This window comes from Heterodontus francisci, chromosome 26 (assembly GCF_036365525.1).
Source record: "Heterodontus francisci isolate sHetFra1 chromosome 26, sHetFra1.hap1, whole genome shotgun sequence".
Classification (NCBI taxonomy): domain Eukaryota; kingdom Metazoa; phylum Chordata; class Chondrichthyes; order Heterodontiformes; family Heterodontidae; genus Heterodontus; species Heterodontus francisci.
Genome location: NC_090396.1, coordinates 67,962,944 through 67,985,839, shown reverse-complemented (window position 1 = coordinate 67,985,839; position 22,896 = coordinate 67,962,944). Strand labels below are relative to the sequence as shown.

At 43.2% G+C, this 22,896-nt stretch overlaps 1 protein-coding gene across 2 annotated transcripts in view; it reads right to left on the bottom strand.

The window, feature by feature from the left end:
* The window catches only part of helz (helicase with zinc finger), a 308,260-nt gene extending 286,036 nt beyond the window's left edge, over window positions 1-22,224 (bottom strand). For both annotated transcript variants that reach the window (XM_068058498.1, XM_068058499.1), the window contains exon 1: window positions 22,175-22,224. The gene's annotated coding sequence lies outside the window, so the exon portion shown is untranslated. The remainder of the gene's footprint in view (window positions 1-22,174) is intronic.
* Window positions 22,225-22,896: the final 672 nt, after the last annotated feature.

Sequence of the window (22,896 nt, the reverse complement as noted above, 5' to 3'; positions counted from 1 at the left end):
TTCAACATGTTTCCAATGAGTGCATAGATACACTTTCTGCCTTTTTATCCTCAAATATATTACGTCACACTTATCCTAAAGTGCATCTATCACCTTTCTCCCCATTCCAGTACCCTATGCCTTCCTGAAGTTTTTACAATCCTCTTTGCAAACCCCATATGATTGTGTTAAATTTCATGATGATTCCTAAACACAAGCCCAAGCCATCTAAGTATGCAACAAGAAAAGCAAACTCGATACTGACCCCTGATGTACACTGTCTCCAATCCAAGCAACATTCTGTTCCATGTCTGACAACCAATTTCTTATCCAATCTTCTGCAGTCTCTGTTATTTAATCATTCAAGGAATTTACATTATTGCAACAAAGTGGAAGGCTTAACTAAGTCCAACAGACAGCTCTTCCATGATGACAAGAATCAAACCAACAAGAGATTAATACAAACAGAAACTGCTGGAAATACTCAACAGGCCAGGCAGAATTATAGTGGCACTGCATGAGTCCAAATTGAATGCACCCTAGTATCGCAGCAGCAACTGACCACCCACCGAAAGTAAATGCGAGACTCACCACTGAAAACCATGGCAGCCGAGGCACCCATCACCACAAAGAAAGCCGAGCATTCGGGAGCTTCGAAGGTGGACATCTTGTCAGCTATTCATGCGGGACTAACACTAACTAGCATTAGTTTATACAAAACAGATGGCTTGCCCTTTTTTCTCCTTTCTCTCATTCCCCTTGTGTATTTTTTCCCTCTCTCTTGCCCGCTAGAGAAACTACTTTGTAGATCTCAGTTTGAGAACCACTGTGTCAAAGAAGTTTGTCCCGCCCTTAACAAATCCACACTGGCTGTGCTTGATTAACCCAAGCATTTCTAAATGCTCATGAATTTTATTCTCAAATTAAGGATTCTAAACATTTTTCCACAAGTGACAGGCTATAGTGGCCTATAGTCACGTGGTTTCTCCTTCTCTGCCTTAGTAAACCGTTACATTTTACTGAAACATAGACAATGGGACAATTAGCATACTTATGGACGTGGTCTCTTCAGACTACTAAATAAGATTGGATGTCCACCAAAGCTACTAAGTATCATCACCTCATTCCATGACAATATGAAAGGCACAATTCAACATAGCGGCACCTCATCAGACCCCTTTCCTATCCTGAGTGGCGTGAAACGGGGCTGTGTTCTCGCACCCACACTTTTTGGGATTTTCTTCTCCCTGCTGCTCTCACATGCGTTCAAGTCTTCAGAAGGAGGAATTTTCCTCCACACAAGATCAGGGGGCAGGTTGTTCAACCTTGCCCGTCTAAGAGCGAAGTCCAAACTACGGAAAGTCCTCATCAGGGAACTCCTCTTTGCTGACGATGCTGCTTTAACATCTCACACTGAAGAGTGCCTGCAGAGTCTCATCGACAGGTGTGCGGCTGCCTGCAACAAATTTGGCCTAACCATCAGCATCAAGAAAAGCAACATCATGGGACAGGACGTCAGAAATGCTCCATCCATCAATATTGGCGACCACGCTCTGGAAGTGGTTCAAGAGTTCACCTCCCTAGGCTCAACTATCACCAGTAACCTGTCTCTAGATGCAGAAATCAACAAGCACATGGGAAAGGCTTCCACTGCTATGTCCAGACTGGCCAAGAGAATGTGGGAAAATGGCGCACTGACACACTCGGACTTTTGTGTTCCGTATCAAGCCTGTGTCCTCAGTACCTTGCTCTATGGCAGCGAAGCCTGGACAATGTATGTCAGCCAAGAGCGACATCTCAATTCATTCCATCGTCGCTACCTCCGGAGAATACTTGGCATTAGGTGGCAGGACTATATCTCCAACACAGAAGTCCTCGAGGCGGCCAACATCCCCAGCTTATACACACTACTGAGTCAGCGGCGCTTGAGATGGCTTGGCCATGTGAGCTGCATGGAAGATGGCAGGATCCCCAAAGACACATTGTACAGCGAGCTCGCCACTGGTATCAGACCCACCGGCCGTCCATGTCTCCGCTTTAAAGACGTCTGCAAATGTGACATGAAGTCCTGTGACATTGATCACAAGTCGTGGGAGTAAGTTGCCAGCGCTCGCCAGAGCTGGCGGGCAGCCATAAAGGCGGGGCTAAAGTGTGGCGAGTCGAAGAGACTTAGCAGTTGGCAGGAAAAGAGACAGAAGCGCAAGGGGAGAGCCAACTGTGTAACAGCCCCGTCAAAAAAAATTTTCTGCAGCACCTGTGGAAGAGTCTGTCACTCTAGAATCGGCCTTGATAGCCACTCCAGGCGCCGCTCCACAATCCAAAGACCACCTCCAGGCGCTTACCCATTGTCTCTCAAGATAAGGAGGCCAAAGAAACTGAGAAAACTGTAGCCAGAGCTTCCACTAGGCCCTCTCTGACTTCTTTAACAACTTAGGGCGCATGCCATCAGATCTAAATGACTTATCCATCCAAATTTCTGCTCATTTTTAAAGTCAATTTCTCTTCTACAGTTATCTCTTACAATTGTTCCATGTCCTCCTTTAGTCCATTTACATTCTCACGTCCACTGTTGTTTGTAACCATGCGAAATGTTTAATATCTCTTCCATTGTTTTATCATCTACAATTAGATGCCCACATTCTCTGAACAGTCCTCCACTTTATATAACTTTAGAAAATCCTCTATTTCTCTCCAAGTTCTTACCAGCCATTTATCACATTCTCTTTTAGTCTCTGATCTCCCTCTTTAACTCTCTCCACCACTTTCTACTAACCCTACATGCCTCCCTTTTTAATCATAGAATCAGACTAGGACAACAAAGGGGGCCATTTGGCCCATCGAGACTGTGCCGGCTCTTTCAATAAGCAATTCAGTTAGTCCCACTCCTCCACTCTTCCCCATATCCCTGCAATTATTTGTCCTTCAAGTAGTTATCCAATTCCCTTTTCAATTACCCCAAGGTAGACTGGTATAAAGATAATCCATGTGGTTATGGTGGCGAATGCTTTCTCGAATGAATCCAGGACTATTTAGTAGATCATTATGTTTCTAGTCCAATGAGGAAAGAAGCATTGCTTGATTTAGTTCTGTTAAATAATATAAAATATGTATCCCCCACTCTATGCAGTGCATTCCAAATCCCACCCACCTGCTGCCTAAAACACTTTTCCCTCATTTCATTTCTGTTTCTTGTGCCAATCAGCATAAATCTGATTATCAACACTTCAGCCATTGGAAACAGTTTCTCTTTAGTGTTTAAAATCATGAAGGAATTTGATAGAGTATCAAATCTCCTTTTAGCCTTCTCTGCTCTCAGCAGAACAACCCCAGCTTCCCTCATCCTTGCACCGCTCTAGTAAATACCCTCTGCACCCCCTCAAAGGCTTTACATCCTTCCTAAACTGTGGCACCTAAAACTGGACACAGTGTTCCTGCTTTGCTTAGTTTTGATCTTTATTTATTCATGAGACATTCCGGTGCACATTCCTTGCCTTGCACTCGACCCATCTCATATTTGAAGATTTTCTACTACTGATCAGTCAAACTGCGTGTTAGCTTTTCTGCTCATTAATTTGGGCCAGATCTTTTAAGTCACTGAACTTTGTCTTTTTCCAGTCCCTGTCCTTATCTTTAACTCTCCATTTGTCTTTTCCATTTACATTGAACCCAACCATATTGTGGTCTTCTGCCATTTGTTCTACTCTCATCAGTTATTTGCCCCTCTTCATTTCACAGAACTAAATCAAACAATGCTTCTTCCCTAAAATAAAAGCAAAATACTGCAGATGCTGGAAATCTGAAATAAAAACAAGAAATGCTGGAACCACTCAGCAGGTCAGGCAGCATCTGTGGAAAGAGAAGCAGAGTTAACGTTTCGGGTCAATGACCCTTCTTCGGAACCAGGGTCACTGACCCGAAACGTTAACTCTAATTCTCTTTCCACAGATGCTGCCAGACCTGCTGTGTGGTTCCAGCATTTCTTGATATTACTAATGCTTCTTCCCTCATTGGACTAGAAACATAATGATCTACGCAACAGTCCTGAATACATTCAGGGCGGCGCAGTGGTTAGCACTGCAGCCTCACAGCTCCAGTGTCCCGGGTTCAATTCTGGGTACTGCCTGTGTGGAGTTTGCAAGTTCTCCCTGTGTCTGCGTGGGTTTTCTCCGGGTGCTCCAGTTTCCTCCCACAAGCCAAAAAAAGACTTGCAGGTTGGTAGGTAAATTGGCCATTATAAATTGCCCCTAGTATAGGTAGGTGGTGGGGAAATGTGGGGACGGGTGGGGATGTGGTAGGAGTATGGGATTAGTGTAGGATTAGTATAGATGGGTGGTTGATGGTCGGCACAGACTCGGTGGGCCGAAGGGCCTGTTTCAGTGCTGTATCTCTAAAAACTAAAAAAAAACATTCTAAAAAGCATTCACCACCATGGCCACATGGATTATCTTTATACCAGTCTACCTTGGGATTTAAAAAAAAAATCAGCCAATATCATTGCCCTGTTTTTCTTGCTCTCTGAACTGTCTTCCAATTTCCCCCTCTAATCTATCTCCAGTGTTTGAAGGTCTGTAAAATTGTACCATTTTTATTCCTATTCCTTTTCACTCTTTTCAGCTACTGACTCCATCCCTCTCCCTGGCAACAGTCTGAGATTAAGCCAATCTGTTCGCAACCTTGGTATCATAAGGTGACCTCACATTATGCTATCACTAAAACCGCCTATTTCCAACCCCATACATCACCTGACTTTGCCCCTATCTCAGTTCACCTGCTGCTGAAATCCTCATTCATGCCTTCGTTACCTCTAGACTTGACTCCACAGATGCTGCTCGGCCTGAGTAATTGCAGCATTTTGTGCTTTTCAAATTTCCAGCACCCACAGTATTTTTCTTTTGCAGACATATATCGCCATTCCTTTATTTTATTTATTTATTTATTTATTTAGAGATACAGCACTGAAACAGGCCCTTCGGCCCACCGAGTCTGTGCCGACCAACAACCACCCATTTATACTAACCCTACAGTAATCCCATATTCCCCATCACCTACCTACACTAGGGGCAATTTACAACAGCCAATTTACCTATCACCTGCAAGTCTTTTGGCTGTGGGAGGAAACCGGAGCACCCACGCGGTCACAGGGAGAACTTGCAAACTCCACACAGGCAGTACCCAGAATTGAACCCGGGTCCCTGGAGCTGTGAGGCTGCGGTGCTAACCACTGTGCCGCCCTACTGCGCTAGGTCAAAATCCTGAAAGTCCCTACCTAACAGCACTGTAAAAGTACCTGCACCACACAGGACTGCAGCAGTTCAAGGCAGCGGCTCACCTCCACCATCTCAAAGGCAACTAGGGATGGGCATTAAAACTGCACCTGTTAGCAACACCCATACCCTGAGACTGAAATTAAAAGCATGGTAACTCTTTATAACAGCAGCCTGGAGCAGTCTCCATGCCAACTACGAAAAAGGTGCTCACTGATCAACTGTGTACTTTCTGCTGGATGGAACTAAATACTTTTCTTCCTCTCTCCCTCCCTATCCAACTGGGTCACTTTAGCCAACAGAGCTGCAATGGGAGGGCAGCCAAGAATTGGTAAAGCTTGCCAACTGAAAACAAACAAGTTTAAAAAACAACTCAATGCAGGTGGGAGTAAACATTGGCATAGTCATAGTAACTAAACTTTTATATATCAGATTAAAAGGGGTGGTCAAGAATGTAGAACATTTAAAAGCTATATTTTCATGCATCAGAACTAGTCACCTGCTTCCCGTACTCAACATCAGGTTCTACCCTGGCAATAGATTTACAATACAAACAGTAGACAGATTTACATCTGCTCCATTGTCATTAAGAAACCCTCTTGTGGCTATGGCTTTTAGAAAGTAAAACCAAAAATACAATAAAATCTTAAGTACAATAAGTTAAGATACTGGGTGAGACCTGTCCTAGCTACTTCAATTAAAGGAATTACTGCTGCAAATCAACTGGAAGAGTTGAGACTTTAACTGACTTCTAAAGCCAACATTGCTAAGCAAAAAACAACTGAAGTAATGGTAAATTAAGGGATTATCTTAATGCACAGAATGTTTCATTTGGATACTGTTTCGTAAACCCAGCCATTTTATTCATTGGGATACTGGGTTTCACTGTTATATTTTCACTCGAAATTACAATTTTATCCAAATTATAAGTGGAAAGCTTTAAACAGCCATAAAGTTGTAAGGATGAGATTATATGAGGAGATAGAGGGGCGGAGATGCTAAGGATAGGATGCACAAGAGGCCAGAATTGAAAGAACGAAGAGATCTTGGAGGGTTGTAGCCCTGGAGAAGGTTATCAGAGATAGGGAGGGGCGAGGCCATGGTAGGATTTGAAAACAAGGATGAGAATTTTCAATTCAAGATGTTGCTGGAATGGAAGCAGAGGTGATGGATGAATAGGACTTGCTGCAAATTAGGATACAAGCAGCAGAGTTTTGGATACATTCAAGTTTATGGAGGGTGGAATATGGGCCAGGAGAGCATTGAAATAGAGGTAGCAATCTTAACAAAGGTATGATGACGGCTCCAGCAATAGATGAACTGAGGCACCAGCAATGACAGGCAATGTTATGGAGATGGTAGTAGGCTGCCTTGGTGATGGGAGTGGATATGTGATGGGATGCTCATCACAGGGTCAAATAGGATGCCAAGGTTGCAAAAGGTCTGTTTCAGCTTCAAACAGTAACTCGGGAGAGGGATGGAGTCAGTGACTAAACAAAGGAGTGTGTGATAGGGACTTAAAACAATGACTTCGGTCTTCCCAATATTTAGCTGGAGGAAAGTTCTGCTCATCCAGGACTGGATGTTGGTTAAGCAGCGTGACAAATCAGAGACAGGAGAAGAGTTGGTGAGGAAGAGCCAGGTGTTCGCTGCATATATTAAGAAATCTTGTTAGCCCCCACTACCACCCACCACCACACCCCTCCCCCCCAACCATCTTCATTCAAAAGAGAAGTTAACAGAGGTCAATTACCCACCTCCTCTGGTACAGAAATATACATGATGTTTTGAGACCCTTACTCCACCCAGAAGAGAAAATGAGACTGCCGCACAGTATATTTGAGTGCCAACATGCTTTGCCATGTCATGGAACAATATGATTTTATACCATACTTTCCCAAAACAGAAATTTCCCATCTTAATTATACTATTTGAGGGAGAAGTTAAGGGCATCCTCACAAGAAAATATCATACAAAAGACTGCTGATTTTTGGACATGAATTGAATAATTATAAATAGAACCAGAATTTTTCTGTGCATCAAAATACTGAAAATACCTGTTTTGTATATGATTTTAGACAAAGTAATATAAATTTAAAATTGGCTTCACTTAGCTGTAGCTGGGACACTCATTCTTTGTCCCTTTGGCCTGGGGTAGTCTATATACAAAATTACCTAGAAATATCCACATTTTCAAGGAATCATCTGACAAAACTAATTTCCCTTGTTTTGATGCCTGAATTCAAAAGTTAATTACAATAAAACATTAATGGGAGATGTCAATGTGTGCAAGTTGACTTACTGGAACAGACTAATTTATTATCCAAAACCAGATCTATTTGGGGCATTTCAAAAGGAAGACAGTTAATGTCTCAAGTTTAAATATCTGTGACAATGTTAATTGCCTGTCCATTGAGAATCCAGTTCATTTTAAGATGGAACTCATCCTGGTAGTCCCAGAAAATTGGGTCTGACCTAAAATCTTCAGTTCCCAGCTGAACACTGATGAAAGACCTAAGAAAGGGTCTGTGAAGCCACCACCCATGTAATATTTTAGAAACATTCAAAAGCTACTGATGAAAATACTTTAACTTATACAATTTTAAAACGATTTACAGATCTTGTCTCTTACTGCAGTCTTTTGTTTCTGAGCAACTGTTTTATTTGTAAATATATCTATTACTTTCAGCCAGAATGTGATGATCTGACGGTGTAATAGTTACAGGAGAGAGTGGAGGGCATTCCACATCATCTCCCAAGCATAATCTATGGCAAAAATTTAATTGTTGATCCTGTTCCATTCAGGCCAAGCATAAAGGTGACTTACTCCACTTTATGGCAACAGTCCTTTTGTGGTGCGCACAAAAGGGGTGGGAAGACCAGATTCTAACACACAGTGGCGCAGTGGTTAGCACCGCAGCCTCACAGCTCCAGTGACCCGGGTTCAATTCTGGGTACTGCCTGTGTGGAGTTTGCAACTTCTCCCTGTGTCTGCGTGGGTTTCCTCCGGGTGCTCTGGTTTCCTCCCACATGCCAAAGACTTGCAGGTTGATAGGTTAATTGGCCATTATAAATTGCCCCTAGTATGGGTAGGTGGTAGGGAAATACAGGGACAGGTGGGGATGTGGTAGGAATATGGAATTAGTGTAGGGTTAGTGTAAGTGGGTGGTTGATGGTCGGCACAGACTCGGTGGGCCGAAGGACCTGTTTCAGTGCTGTATCTCTAAATTAAAATTAAACTAAAATTAAATTTCCCCAGTTTACTGCTTTCAATAGTTACAGTTCTACAACTAGATGTAAGCTTTATATGCACTTAATTGAGAATGCAGTCAATGTGAGCACAAAAAAAGTCAACATCCTTACAGTGGAACTTAATTACACAACAAAACAAAACTGTTTTCCAATTTTCATCAAAATAATACAGGGAAGAAACAAATTCTGTGGCTATTTCACTGCTAACTTCCTCCTTTTGTCAGGTCTCAAATTACTCAAGCAACAATATTTCCTATATTTAATTTGTTCAACATTATCACCAGTTTGCCAATGAAACAACCTTAGACAGACACAGAGGCACTTTATAGACAATCACCATTCACAGCTTTAAGGTGCACCTGTAAGTTCAACACAGCAAATACATGACTATGTTCAAATGTGTTGAACAGTCCAGCAAACCAGTCACATTCTCAAGTCATCTACTGTAAAATGTACTCTTTTTGGCCTAGCAATAACTTCAAGACCAAGTTACCACAGTCCAATAACCACTCAAAACAGCTACATTTCTACAATCATTCTCCTCGAGTTCACACGATTTGGGTGCTCGATTGCAAGACTCTAATGAATATATAGGCCAGGGTTTCAACTGCCAGCCTGTAATTTTCCTTTCCATTAAAACGTACGTTTGGAAATTAGAAGTGCACAAGCAGAAACCCACAACCATAGTGTGCCAATAATGACAAATGTACCCAGGTCTGAAGATTATACAACCATAATCCCAAAAGTAAAATAGATTTGCACGGCCTATTCTCATTCACAACTTTACAGCACACTGATTGGTTCAGCGTGAAGGGAGACCAGCTCATCAGGGTGACTGTCCTTGCAGCAACACCAGCCTCTACTGGCAGAAGGACAGATTGCTCTTGCAGCACCAGCATACTAAAAATTACAAAATCAGCATCAAAAGGTACAGGAAGAAGGCAGTATCAATTACATTGATTTTTTTAAAAAAATCATACTCAGGATTCTCAGTGGGCATCACTAACGAGGCTAGTGTTCTTTAGGAAAGGAAATCCGGCATCCTTACCCGGTCTGGCCTACATGTGATTCCAGACCTACAGCAATGTGGTGGACTCTTAACTGCCCTCTGAAATGACCTATCAAGCCACTCAGTTGTAACAAAAGCGCTACAGAAAGGCTGAATTAGAAAAAAACCTGATGGACCACCCGGTATCAACTTAGGCACCAGAAACGACAAACGCATACCCTGTCAAGTCGACCCTGCAAAGTCCTCCTCGCTAACATCTGGGGACGCATGCCAAAACTGGGAGAGCTATCCCACAGACTAGTCAAGCAACAGCCTGACAGTCATACTCACCGAATCGTACTTTACAGCCAATGTCCCAGACACCCCCATCACCATCCCTAGGTATGTCCTGTCCCACTGACAGAACAGACCCACCAGAGGTAGCAGCACAGTAGGAGGAAGTGGCTTTGGGAGTCCTTAACATTGACTCCAGACTGCATAAATCTCATGGCATCAGGTCAAACATGGGCAAGGAACTCTCCTGATTACCACCAACCACTCTCCCTCAGCTGATGAATTAGTGCTCCTCCATGTTGAACAACACTTGGAAGAAGCATTGAGGCTAGTAAGGGCATGGTACGTGATATGAGTGGGAGCTTCAATGTCCATCACCAAGCATGGCTCCACAGCACTACTACTGGTCCAGCTGGCTGAGTCCTGAAGGACATATCTGCCAGACTGGGCCTGTGGCAGGTGGTGAGGGAACCAACAAAGGGAAAAACTTACTTGATCGCGCTCTCATCAATCTACCTGGTCAAAGATCCATCTGTCCGTGACAGTATTGGTAGGAGTGACCACCACACAGTCCTTTTAGAAGATGAAATACTGTCCTCACACTGAGGATACCTTCCATCATTTTGTGTGGCACTACCACCGTGATAAATGGGACAGATTCAGAACAGATCTAGAAGCTCAAAACTGGGCATTCTTGAGGCACTGTAGGTCACCAGCAGCAGAATTGTATTCCTCCACAATGTATAAGCTCATGGCCCAGCATATTCCTTACTTGACTATTACCATCAAGCCAGGGGATCAACCCTGGTTCAATAAAGAGCGCAGGAGAGAATAGCAGGAGCAAAACCAAGCATACCTAAAAAAATGAGGTGCCACCTGGTGAAGCTACACCACACGACTAAATGCACACTGAACAGCAGAAGCAGCATGCGATAGAACAAAGCGATCCAACAACCAACGGATCACATCAAAGTTCTGCAGTCCTGCCACATTCAGTCGTGTATGCTGGTGGATAATTAAACAACTAACTGGAGGAGGAAGCTCCAAAAACATCCCCATCCTCAATGATGGGTGAGTGCAGCACATCAGTGCAAAAGACAAGGCCGAAATATTTGCAACCACCTTCAGCCACAAGTGCCAAGTAGATGATCCATCTCCGCCTCCTCCTGACATCCTCACCATCATAGATGCCAGTCTTCAATCAATTCGATTCACCCCACCATACCAAGAAACAGCTGAAGGTGCTGGATACGGAAAAGCCTCGGGTCCTGACAACATCCCAACTGTAGAACTGAAATAGCCGTTAGAGGCATGCTACCCGACCCAAACCCGACGGGACCCGATGACGTGTCGGGTTCAAGTCGGGTCGGACACACACTGCAAGTGCTCTGCCAGTAAGTATTAAAAATTAAAAGAAATTTACCTGAGCTGGGAGTCCGGGACCAAACTGAGTCTGCGCAGTGCGCGAGTGACGTCACTGTGTCGGTGCCAGGAAGGTAAGTAAACAGACGGTCGGGTCAAGTAGTGGCGGGTTCGGGTCGGGTCGGGTCGGGCTCAGGGCAAAATCGGAGGGACTCAGGCCGGGTTGGGATCGGGTCCGCTGTGGTTCGGTCGGGCCAAGGTACAACACCAAGCATCTACCTGACAAGGTGGAAAATTGCCCAGATATGTCTGGACCAGAATAAGCAAACAAATCCAATCCGGCCAATTCCCGCCACATCAGACTACTCTCAATCATAAGCAAAACGATGGAAGGTATCATTGTCTGTGCAATCAAGCAGCAGTTGCTCAGCAATAACCTGCACACTGCGCTCAGTTTGGGATCTGCCAGGGGCACTCGGTTCCAGACCTCATTACAGCCTTGGTCCAATCATGGACAAAAGAGCTGAACTTAAGAGGTGAGGTGAGAGTGACTGCCCTTAACATCAAGGCAGTATTTGACCGAATATGGCATCAAACAGCCCAAGTAAAATTGAAGTCAATAGGAATCAGGAGGAAAATTCTCCACTAGTTGGAGTCACACATAGCACAAAGGTAATAATAATAGGGGATTTCAACTTCCCTAATATCAACTGGGATAGTCTTAGTGCAAAAGGCTTAAAGGGGGCGGAATTCATTAAATGCATACAGGAGAGCTTTTTGAGCCAGTACGTAGAAAGTCCTACAAGAGAAGGGGCAGTACTGGACCTAATCCTAGGGAATGAAGCTGGACAAGTGGTAGAAGAGTCAGTGGGGGACAATTTCGGGGATAGTGACCATAACTCTGTAAGATTTAAGGCAGTTATGGAAAAGGACCAAGACGGACCGGAAATAAAGGTACTGAATTGCGGGAAGGCCGATTTCAATATGAAAAGACAGGATCCTGCCAAAGTGGACTGGGAGCAGCTACTTGTAGGAAAGTCTACATTAGACCAGTAGGAGTCATTCAAAGAGGAACTAGTGAGAGTTCAGAGCCAACATGTACCCATTAAGGTGAAGGGTAGGACCAATAAGTCCAGGGAACCCTGGATGTAGCGGGATATGGAGGATTGGATCAGGAAAAAAAGGCAGCTTATGGCAGATTCAGAGCGCTGAAAACAGCGGAGGCCCTAGAGGAGTATAGAAAGTGTAGGGGGGTACTTAAAAAAGTAATTAGGAGACCGAAGAGGGGACACGAAAAAACACTGGCAGGCAAGATAAAGGAAAATCCAAAGGCGTTTTATAAGTATATTAAGGGCAAGAGGATAACCGGGGAAAGAGTGGGGCCCATTATGGACCAAAGTGGCAAACTGTGTGTGGAGCCGGAGGACATAGGTGAGGTTTTAAATGTTTACTTTTCATCTGTATTCAGTATGGAGAAGGACGAAGTAGGTGTATAGATCAGGGAGGGGGATTGTGATATACTTACACATATTAGTATTGAAAGGGAGGATGTATTAGCTGTTTTAGCAGGCTTAAAAGTGGATAAATCCCCAGGCCCAGATGAGATGTATCCCAGGCTATTATGTGAGGCAAGGGAGGAGATAGCAGGGGCTCTGACACAAATTTTCAAATCCTCTCTCGCCACAGGACAGGTACCAGAGGACTGGTAGCAAGAAGGGTAGCAAGGATAAACCTAGTAATTACAGGCCGGTGAGTCTAACATCATTGGTTGGGAAACTATTGGAAAAAATTCTGAAGAACAGGATTAATCTCCACTTGGAGAGGCAGGGATTAATCAGGGATAGTCAGCATAGCTTTGCCAGGGGGAGATCGTGTCTAACTAACTTGATTGAATTTTTCAAGGAGGTGACTAGATGTGTAGATGAGGGTCAAGCAGTTTTTTTTTTAATTCATTCATGGGATGTGGGCGACGCTGGCCAGATCAGCATTTATTGCCCATCCCTAATTGCCCTTGAGAAGGTGGTGGTGAGCTGCCTTCTTGAACTGCTGAAGTCCATTTGGGGTAGGTATACCCACAGTGCTGTTAGGAAGGGAGTTCCAGGATATTGACACAGCGACAGTGAAGGAATGGCGATATAGTTCCAAGTCAGGATCGTGTGTGACATGGAGGGGAACTTGCAGGTGGTGGTGTTCCCATGTATTTGCTGCCCATGTATTTGCTGCACGGGTTTGGAAGGTGCTGTCTAAGGAGCCTTGGTGCATTGCTGCAGTGCATCTTGTAGATGGTACACACTGCTGCCACTGTGCGTCGGTGTGGAGGGAGTGAATGTTTGTCGATGGGGTGCCAATCAAGTGGGCTGCTCTTTCCTGGATGGTGTCGAGCTTCTTGAGTGTTGTTGGAGCTGCACCCATCCAGGCAAGTGCAGAGTATTCCATCACACTCCTGACTTGTGCCTTGTAGATGGTGGACAGGCTTTGGGGAGTCAGGAGGCGAGTTACTCGCTGCAGAATTCCTAGCCTCTGACCTGCTCTTGTAGCCACGGTATTTATATGGCTACTCCAATTCAGTTTCTGAAACCAAGTGGCTTGTTAGGCTACTTCAGAGCGCAGCTAAGGGTCAACCACAATGGTGTGGGATTGGTGTCACATGTAGGTCAGAGCAGGTACGGACAACAGTTTTCCTTCTGTAAATGTCATCAGTGAACCAGTTGGGTTTTTAAAGTGATAATTTGACAGCTTCGTGATCAGTTTGGTGACTTGCATGTAACCATTATATATCCTCACCAGCTTATTTTGGAGTAATCCTCACTTGCCATTTGACATTGAATATGTGTAAAACTTCTAATTTTTTTAAATATAATGTTATAACAGGATGAAATGGATATACAGCAGCATGTACTTGGATATCGGTTTCAATACCTACCTGCAGCTATTACAAAAATTTATATCTAACCAATGAAACTAAATGGTTTTCACTTCAATATTGATTATAGATTAATCACAAGAATGGTTTGATAAATGTTATCTAATATTTTGCTCCCTCACTTAAATTTTCTTCCCTTCTCTCCTGAAAACTCAACTCATGCTAGCATACAGTTCCACAAGCGACAACAGCCCTCCACTACCTAGCCAAAGTGAGATCTCCTTCCTTAGTCAGAAATCTAAACTTATAGACATTGGGTGAAGTCAGCATCAGACATGTCTTTATTATTTTTATTTAAAAAACCCTCTTCAAACCCATTGACTTACCTCATTTGCTTCAGCAAGGTCGAAGGCTCGAAACTATACACCAAGGACAGTCATTGACTTCCTCCAGCAGAGGGGGAGAAAAATTATTTTTTTTCAAAAAAGGCGGCAGTGTGATACAGAATTCAAACCTTTCTTGAATGTAAAGCAAACTACAAAATGCTCTTTATAAATTAGATACAGAATTCCAAAAGTTACAAAACATGCTGGGGAAAAATATAGAACCTTAATTAATATTACATGTAACTGATGAGCAATACACCAATTGGCATCAAAATCTCTGTGTGAAAAACTTTTTTAAAAAAGCTGCACTTTCCACTCAGCTGTCAAACACTGCCAAAGATTGTAGCTCAAGCTACGGAGTTATTCATACACCATCCCAGTGATGTAATTTTTATTTCATTTTGCACCTTTTATCAGCTGTGCTAGGATTTCAAAAAAGTGTACTGAAGTAATACATTTCAGCACACAAAGTGTGTACACAAGAATGCTCCAGAAATTCAGAGAAGTGCACAAATACAAACATGCAACCTTCAATCTAAGCTCAGTAACAGTGAGCAAATGTTGGAGTATGCTCCTGTGGGACAATTTTGATCACTTCCACTATTCTACTGGCCAGTTTCTTGAGAGCTAGCAATATACCATACAAAACAGATTGTGGTGCATGACTGCTAAGCACAAAAGGATCCAAAAAAATGTTAGCTCAAACACTTTCACTAGAACAAAAATATTAAAAGTGTGGGTATTAACTAGAATAATATTTCTTCACCCATAACATGACAGTTTTCTACAATGATCTGGTGAAATTAGAGTGCTGTCCTAAGCATAATTAATGCTGTAAATCGATTCACTGCAGGTAAAATTAAACTTAAGGCAATAGACTTTAATGTGGTGTAAAACACTTACTGCGTGATTACTCCATCATCTCAGATTACTCCCACCATCACAGATAACAGACCATGAATCAATAGTACAGTGGGACCCCGCTATAATGCAGTCCACATCACGAGACAGTGTTATGGGTGAGTTTACGTTCTAACGAGGTCCTTTCAAAAGTGCCAAGCCAGTAGCCAGAATAATAAAACGAACAAAATGAAGACACTAAATTCAAATAAATTAAATTTTATTTCTTCTGTTAACAGATATGTGAACATACATGCATAAATCAATTATTGAATGGATGGAGGTGTAATGAAGAAATCAGTAATTTGTAACTGGTCATATCTACTCCTCATCTCTGCCTTTGCTAGATGTAGGATGTTCTAAAGTTGTGTCAGACTTGCGGCTGTTGATTTTTTATTGGCTTCCAACCATCTCAGGTGATTCTTCTAGACAGTGGATAACCATATGGGATGGTGGCAGTGGCTCACTCTCTGTGGCGGCGGCATCATCATCTTCAGCTTGAGGATTTGGATCTGTTACACCGACCAATATTTGATCATTTGTCATCGTCTCGTTGATAGCTTCTTGATCGTCGACATTCAGCCATGCACTGTTGTTGTCAGCTCCAAGTACAGACTGGGCATTGATTCGATCATGGGCATTGAATCCATCGTAATCTCTTCTTGCTTTCAAGTATTTCGTCTTCAGTAAAATCTTCAAAATCCTCCTCGTCATTGCTGTTTGTTTCTGTCCCCAATTCACCACTCATGGCGTGTCTCCAGGAGTTTTGGAAATTGATTAGAACTTCTTGCTGGACACGGCTGCATATGTAAATTTCCTCTTTCAAATTGAGTTTCTTCAGGCAAGCCGTCATGTCGTCCTTACTGTCCATCATTCTCTTGATGAGTTGCCTCCTGTGATTACATCGGAAGGTCAATATGGTGTTTTGGACCAGCAGTTGAATTTTTGCAGTGTTTTCAGTAGGTAGACGCATTTGATGTTCCCATCTCGTGTTATGAGGTTCTGTGGAGGTGGGTGTGCAGAGAAGTTGTTAAGCAGCAAGATGACCTTCTTCGGTCCTTTGTTCTCTCTGAGATGTTTGCTGCGAATTCATCATGAAACCAGTCTTCAAAAATTGATGAAATCATCCAGGCTTTAACTCTACTTGAGAATTTGCATGGTAGTGATTTTAGTTCAGATGGAAGCAGCGTGGTTTAGTGAATTTTCTGGACAGAGTCAGCTTGTGTAGACCAGTTTTGTTGCAGCAAAGGAGGGCCAACCTTATCTTTATCTGTTAAATCCAGATGTTTTGTTGGTTTTGTTTCTTGTCAATAGCGTCTTCTCTGGTAACATTTTCTAGTACAGAGCTATCTCGTTACAGTTGTAGACTTGTTCTTCGGTGTATCCTCCTTCATGTAAAATCTTTAATTCAGCGCGAAACTATGTTGCGACTCACTTGTCCGCGGACTGTTGCTCTCCTCTAATAGTAAATTGCGAAATGCCATGTCGGTTCTTTAATTTTGCTAACCATCCTTTGCTGGCTCCAAATGCTACTGGGGTGTTGGTATTTACATTCATTTAGCAGCAAAACTTCTCAGCGCGAGTTTGAATAACAGGCCCATATAGAGGTACACCCTCAGCTCTCTGCCGGGTGAATCACATGTATATGGCCTTGTCGAGAGGTGATGTTGTCAGCATTTTGGGTTTTCCTTCTTGCTTGGCCACCTTTATCAATCTCCATCGACATCCTTCTCAACTTCTCATCTTCAAGCCACCCCCATTCAGCAATCCTCATCCTTTGCACGACAGATGCTTGCGTACCGCCTTTATTGATCAGGGCGATAATTTTCAGCTCCTCAGCGATGGTGCAAGAATTTCTCTTTCGTGATTCAGTACACGTGATTTTGCATTGATCATTGTATGGGTATCAGTACAAGTTTGGCGAGTATTTTTAGAGAGAAAACTTGCGCTTTAATTAGTCACGAGGTTATCACCTCATTGGCTGGTTCTAAATCTTTTGCAGAGCATTTATACTTCAACAATGTTGTGAAATGATAAACATGATGGGCCTGCGTTATACCGAGTTCCATGTTATTGCAGACTGTGTTATAACAGGGTCCCACTGTACGTCATATTATTGTAGTACAATTTAAAATTTTCACTCCAGATGAAACCTTTGTTTCTAAGAATAAAATCTGATGCTGGTGTTTTTCAGAGCTCAAAATGTCACTTGTCCAGCATTATGCATTACTGAAATCCTACTAACGCTGGATTATGTTACACTAACTTTAGTATACACCTCTAATCTGTATTGTGTATTTACTGTAATGCATCCACACTCCCTTTATAGTAACACAATGAAGATCTGCAGTCCAGTTTGCAATACATGTGTTACTTCAAAAGCAAAGGGAAAAAAAATTCACAACCAACTTTGTTCAATTCGAATTCCTTTGCTCAATCCAAATATCTTTAATAAGACCACATAACAACAGCATAACAAAGGCAAAGGATTGCTCGGAAGGCATTAATTCTGGCATGTCAAACTCGTGTTAGCATAACACACCTGGGATTTTGTTCTTCAGGTGCAGACACAAGAAAAACATTGGCACAGATTTCAAAACCAAGCACACTGAGTCATTAAAGATAGTCTTAGCTACATTAATGGTTTAACAACTTTGTCCAATGAGTAGCTGAGCAAAAGTGACAGCTTCAATCCTCAGTCTGCACTGCATTTGCTAATCTCAGCCAGTGTAGCTGTAAGGGCATTAGAATTGGCCCCAGCACTCCTGGTTAGAGAGGGGTGGCAAAAATGAGAGGCTTGCCACTAATGGACATTAGCGTTTAGTTTCAATGCCATCAATGGTCGAATAACCTATTGCAACACTCACCATAAAGACTCGTACTCTAAGAATGGGTAAAATTCTGGAGTGCTACCAGCATTAACAGAACTTTACCTTTCAGCAAGGAGCCAAGACCAGGGTAGGGCGTGGTTGGAGAAAGAGGGACTAATAAGTTTAAAATTAACAGTTGCTGATATTGCATTCCAAATCCAAACTAAAGACATCTAACTAAAACTTGATAAACTAACTAGAATGCAATGAGATAAAAGCAAAATACTGCGGATGCTGGAAATCTTAGAATGCAATGAGTTTGCGTTTGTACAAAAATACACAGCATAAATAATTGTAATATATCAGAAGTGGAAAAGTGTTCCAAAATCCTCAATCCTACAACCTAAAAACATCAGTCAGCACCACCAGCTGGATTGTTAACTTGAAGGCAGGAACATAGGCAAAAGCAAGATCGGCAAGTGTCTGCCACCACCATTGGTATCAATCATCAAACAATCAAAGGAACGGATGATATTTAACTTTATCAGCCAAGTGAGAAAGAAGGTGCTTCCATTAGTTCCAGGGATAGTTGATTTAAGCTGCAATGTACTGTAATGTGCAACCTGAACACAGAAAAGGGACAGAGACAAAGCAAAGGAGGAGAAGGGGAAAGAACTGGAAAACAAACAGATGATAAAGATGTTCTAATCCCATTTGGAAAATTGGGAAAAACATACAATTCAAAATAAATTGGCAAACTATGCCATAAGTTTATAAGTTGCACAAAATTCAAAAGAGCATCCCCATTCAATAATACAATAAGTCTGAACTTGTGAAAATTATACATGGAATGACAAATGCATATGTTAAAACACCTCCCATTCAATATATGCCGATGTCCTATATTGTACACTCAGAATTTTTTGCAATTCTTTTTCAAATTTCTTCTTTAATTTCCTATTTTACCATGGAAGCTATCAAAGTTCAATCTAATCCAGTTCTCACTGGGCATCCTTGTACGTGTACTTTCCTACAGGAGAAACTGGGCAGTAATGACAGTAAGACTAAAAGCAGTACCCCAACAGCACTCCCAGCTGAAATCAGTTAACTTACCACAAATGACAAATAGAACTTAAGTCTGTATAGCTTAGCACAATACCAGGCAGTGTGCATGCCAATCAGGGGACCTTCCAATTTTCTTTTTTTTTTTAAAGTTTGATGTGGTGAGTGTTTCCTTAAATTCAACTAACAGAATTAGTGGCACACCATAGCAAACCATTAGCTTCAAATTTCAACTGGTCTTTATCAATTATGTTGAAGCCAATTGTAGAAAGCATCTGCATACTTTAAACTGTCACTTGTTTTCTCCATTGTTCTGTGCATGACTGGGAATGTCAAAAGACAAATGTTTTACAGAAACACATATGCTACAAGGCAGCCTTGGGGGTGAAATCTGACATGGCCTTTGCATCCCACAGCACATATTTCAGAGATCAAATTAAAACACCACCAATCGAATTCTGGCTTCATTCACTATTTTGCTGATCTGCTGATATTAGTAAAAGCGATATTGGCTACACAGGATAAATCAAATAGAACTATTTCCCATACTGCTTTAATTCAATACGAAGGTGCCGATCCATACAAGCTGAATTTTTAAAAATAGGATTTAAGTGAGAAATACAACTGTGCAGAATATCACCACAACACCAAGTAAAACAAAATCCTAAAAGAGTTCTCAGAGCACTTTACAGAGCAGTGATTTATTTTTGTTTTTTTAAAAAAAAGGGGCCAGGAACCAAGAAGGGAAGAGTGCAAACAGGTGCTGTCATGGGAGAAAGAGAAGGGTCAATGAAAATATCCCTTTGAAGTAATGTTCCTTTTAAAATTTTGTCGTGGTGCACGGCCAGTTTTTTTCAACGCATGTACCCTTGATTTATTTTTTACATGCAAATGTGGCATTTAACACGAGCAAGACCCGCTTGGCACCTGCCAGGCTGCTGCATGGTCACACACATGCGCAATTTAGCAGGAACAATGCTTTGGAGGTTTTGAAAGAGGGAAAGGAACTCAAGGAGTGGGGTCCGGAACACACAAATCATGAATGAAAAATTTAAGTGGTTGTCCAGTGCCTTAATGAGTAAATACACGACATGATGTGGTAGTAAGGCAAACAGAATGAGGAAGTCCCAGATTCAACCCGTGGTCAGAGCCCAGTTAGCTGATGTCAGCCAGGGTGGCAGGTGGGTACATCACAATTGGTCTCAGTATTCTTGAGCTCAGTGACAGTAAGCACAGGACAGCACCGATGTTTTGTGTCACACAGCAATACGATGCAGATTCATGTGCACACTATCCAAGCTAGAACTAGAGGGAAAGCACTAAGCTGGCCCAAGTCAGTTCTTTGCCAGGAAAAAGTTGATAGGGGATGGAAATACAGAAAGACAAGTAAACAGTCAACCCAAACCACTCAAGCACATCTCCAGTCAGCTAGTTAAAGACTAATATTCAAGACAAGCATGAATGCAGGTCACTTCACCAGCCTGTAGGTGAGTGAAGACCAGAATTCAGGTAGTGTTTTTTTTTTAACACTGAAAATGGCTTCACAAGTAGAAAGATGCTCTTTTTTTTTTAAATTGGGTTTTATTCTCATTAAAAAATATTAATAACCAAGGAAAAATTGGCATTATAGAGATCACTGGACTGGCAATCTCATGATCAAACAATTTCAATAACACATTATTCAGATATCTCAAAGCACTTTAGTGTGATGGACAGTGAGTGGACACTGAGTGGAGGGAGAGGGAAAAGGATAAGGGTTAGGAGTATGGAGATAGCAAGGCAATGCTGAGGAAAATAATTTCAAAAGGGGGCAGGAGTACTAAATGGCTGAAGGATTGCCCAATTTTATTGAAGTCTCTCCCCTCATAACTCATCTAAAGGGCTAAGAAATAGATGATGCACAGGCAATTCATTATTTCTGCCATTGGAAGTCCCTAACCACACATATTAAACCTAAGCATACCTACAAAAGTGAGAAAATATTTCCAGAACTTCATCCTTTAGCACTGTGGCATGTAATAGAAAACAAAATGACTGAGGAACAAGATGACACTTGATGTATTGCAGTTTCAATTCTAAACTTTTAGTCGTGTAATTTCACACATCCAGGAGCGAGGGCAAAAACAGAATAGATAATTCATGACTTGGACCTTTGAGGGGGTGTCAAAAATCCTTAAGTTTTTAGAAGTGTCATTTGTAGGGTGTTTAATTCAAAAAGGGAGTGACCACCGTAAACATCAGGTGAGTTTAGTTGATAGAAGTTATTGTTGGATGCCAGTGATGTAATACAGTAGTAATGGAATCCTACTTCAAAACAAGCGTTGAGACAAGGACTAAAATAGCTGGACTAACAGTTCGCCATCATATGGGGGGTTTACCAATTGTACAGTATTGGCGCAACAAAAATTACTGATTTTAGAAAAAAGTGCTACTAACTTGCGCTGAAGTTCGAATTGTGCAGCGACAAACAAATAAGTAAACATGCAATGGGAGTGGAGTGTTTTAGAAGCACACAGGCCCCTGTAATAGTAAACATGCAGTATGTTCCCAGCAGACATACTGAGGAATAAAGTGTGGATAGAAGAACAGGGCGCTCCTCCCCGTCCCGTCCTTTCCCCCCACCGCCGCCGCTTGTTTACACGTTCCACACACTGGCCGCGGCAAGCGCTGGGCCTACACTTCCCCGAGCTGAGCTGCCTCCGAAACTCGGCGGCGCAGACAGAAGACTGAGAGGGAGAGAGCCAGGCCGGCTACGATCGCCAGCCCGGCCTTAGATTTACCCAGAGCGGCGGTCACAGTAACAGTAACACCAACAACCCCCTCCCCTCCCCCACCGCCTCCCCTTCAAACAATAACAGACTGACAGCTCCAGCAGCACCAGCCCACACACAAAGGCCGATTGCCGGCTTCTCGCACCTCTTTCCCCCTCCTCGAGACTTCTTCCCCACCCCCAAAAACCCCAGAGTATCTGTCGGCCCGCGGACGAGCGGACACCGACACAACTCCACACCTACCTTCGCCTTTACTTTTACGCCATCTTGGATCCACTTGTCAGCGTCCCCCCAAGGCATAGTGGGAAATTGACCCTCGCCCCGCCCCCCGCCTCACCGCGCCTGCGCGAGTTCTTCCAGGGCAGCGCACCCTCAAAGAACATGGGCAGCAGCAGTTGGAGCAGGTAAAGGGGAGTGGCAGCAGCAGTTGGTGTAGGTAAAGGGGAGCGGCGGCAGCAGTTGGAGCGGGTAAAGGGGAGCGGCAGCAGCGGTTGGAGCGGGTAAAGGGGAGCGGCGGCAGCAGTTGGAGCGGGTAAAGGGGAGCGGCGGCAGTAGTTGGAATAGGTAAAGGGAAACGGGAGCAGGAAAAGGAGAGCAGTTAGAGCAGGTAAAGGGGAACAGCGGCAGCAGCGGTTGGAGCGGGTAAAGGGGAACAGCGGCAGCAATTGGAGCAGGTAAAGGGGAACGGCGGCAGCAATTGGAGCAGGTAAAGGGGAACAGCGGCAGCAGCAGTTGGAGCAGGTAAAGGGGAACGGCGGCAGCAGTTGGAGCAGGTAAAGGGGAACGGCGGCAGCAGTTGGAGCAGGTAAAGGGGAACGGCGGCAGCAATTGGAGCAGGTAAAGGGGAACGGCGGCAGCAATTGGAGCGGGTAAAGGGGAACGGCGGCAGCAATTGGAGCAGGTAAAGGGGAACGGCGGCAGCAATTGGAGCAGGTAAAGGGGAACAGCGGCAGCAGCAGTTGGAG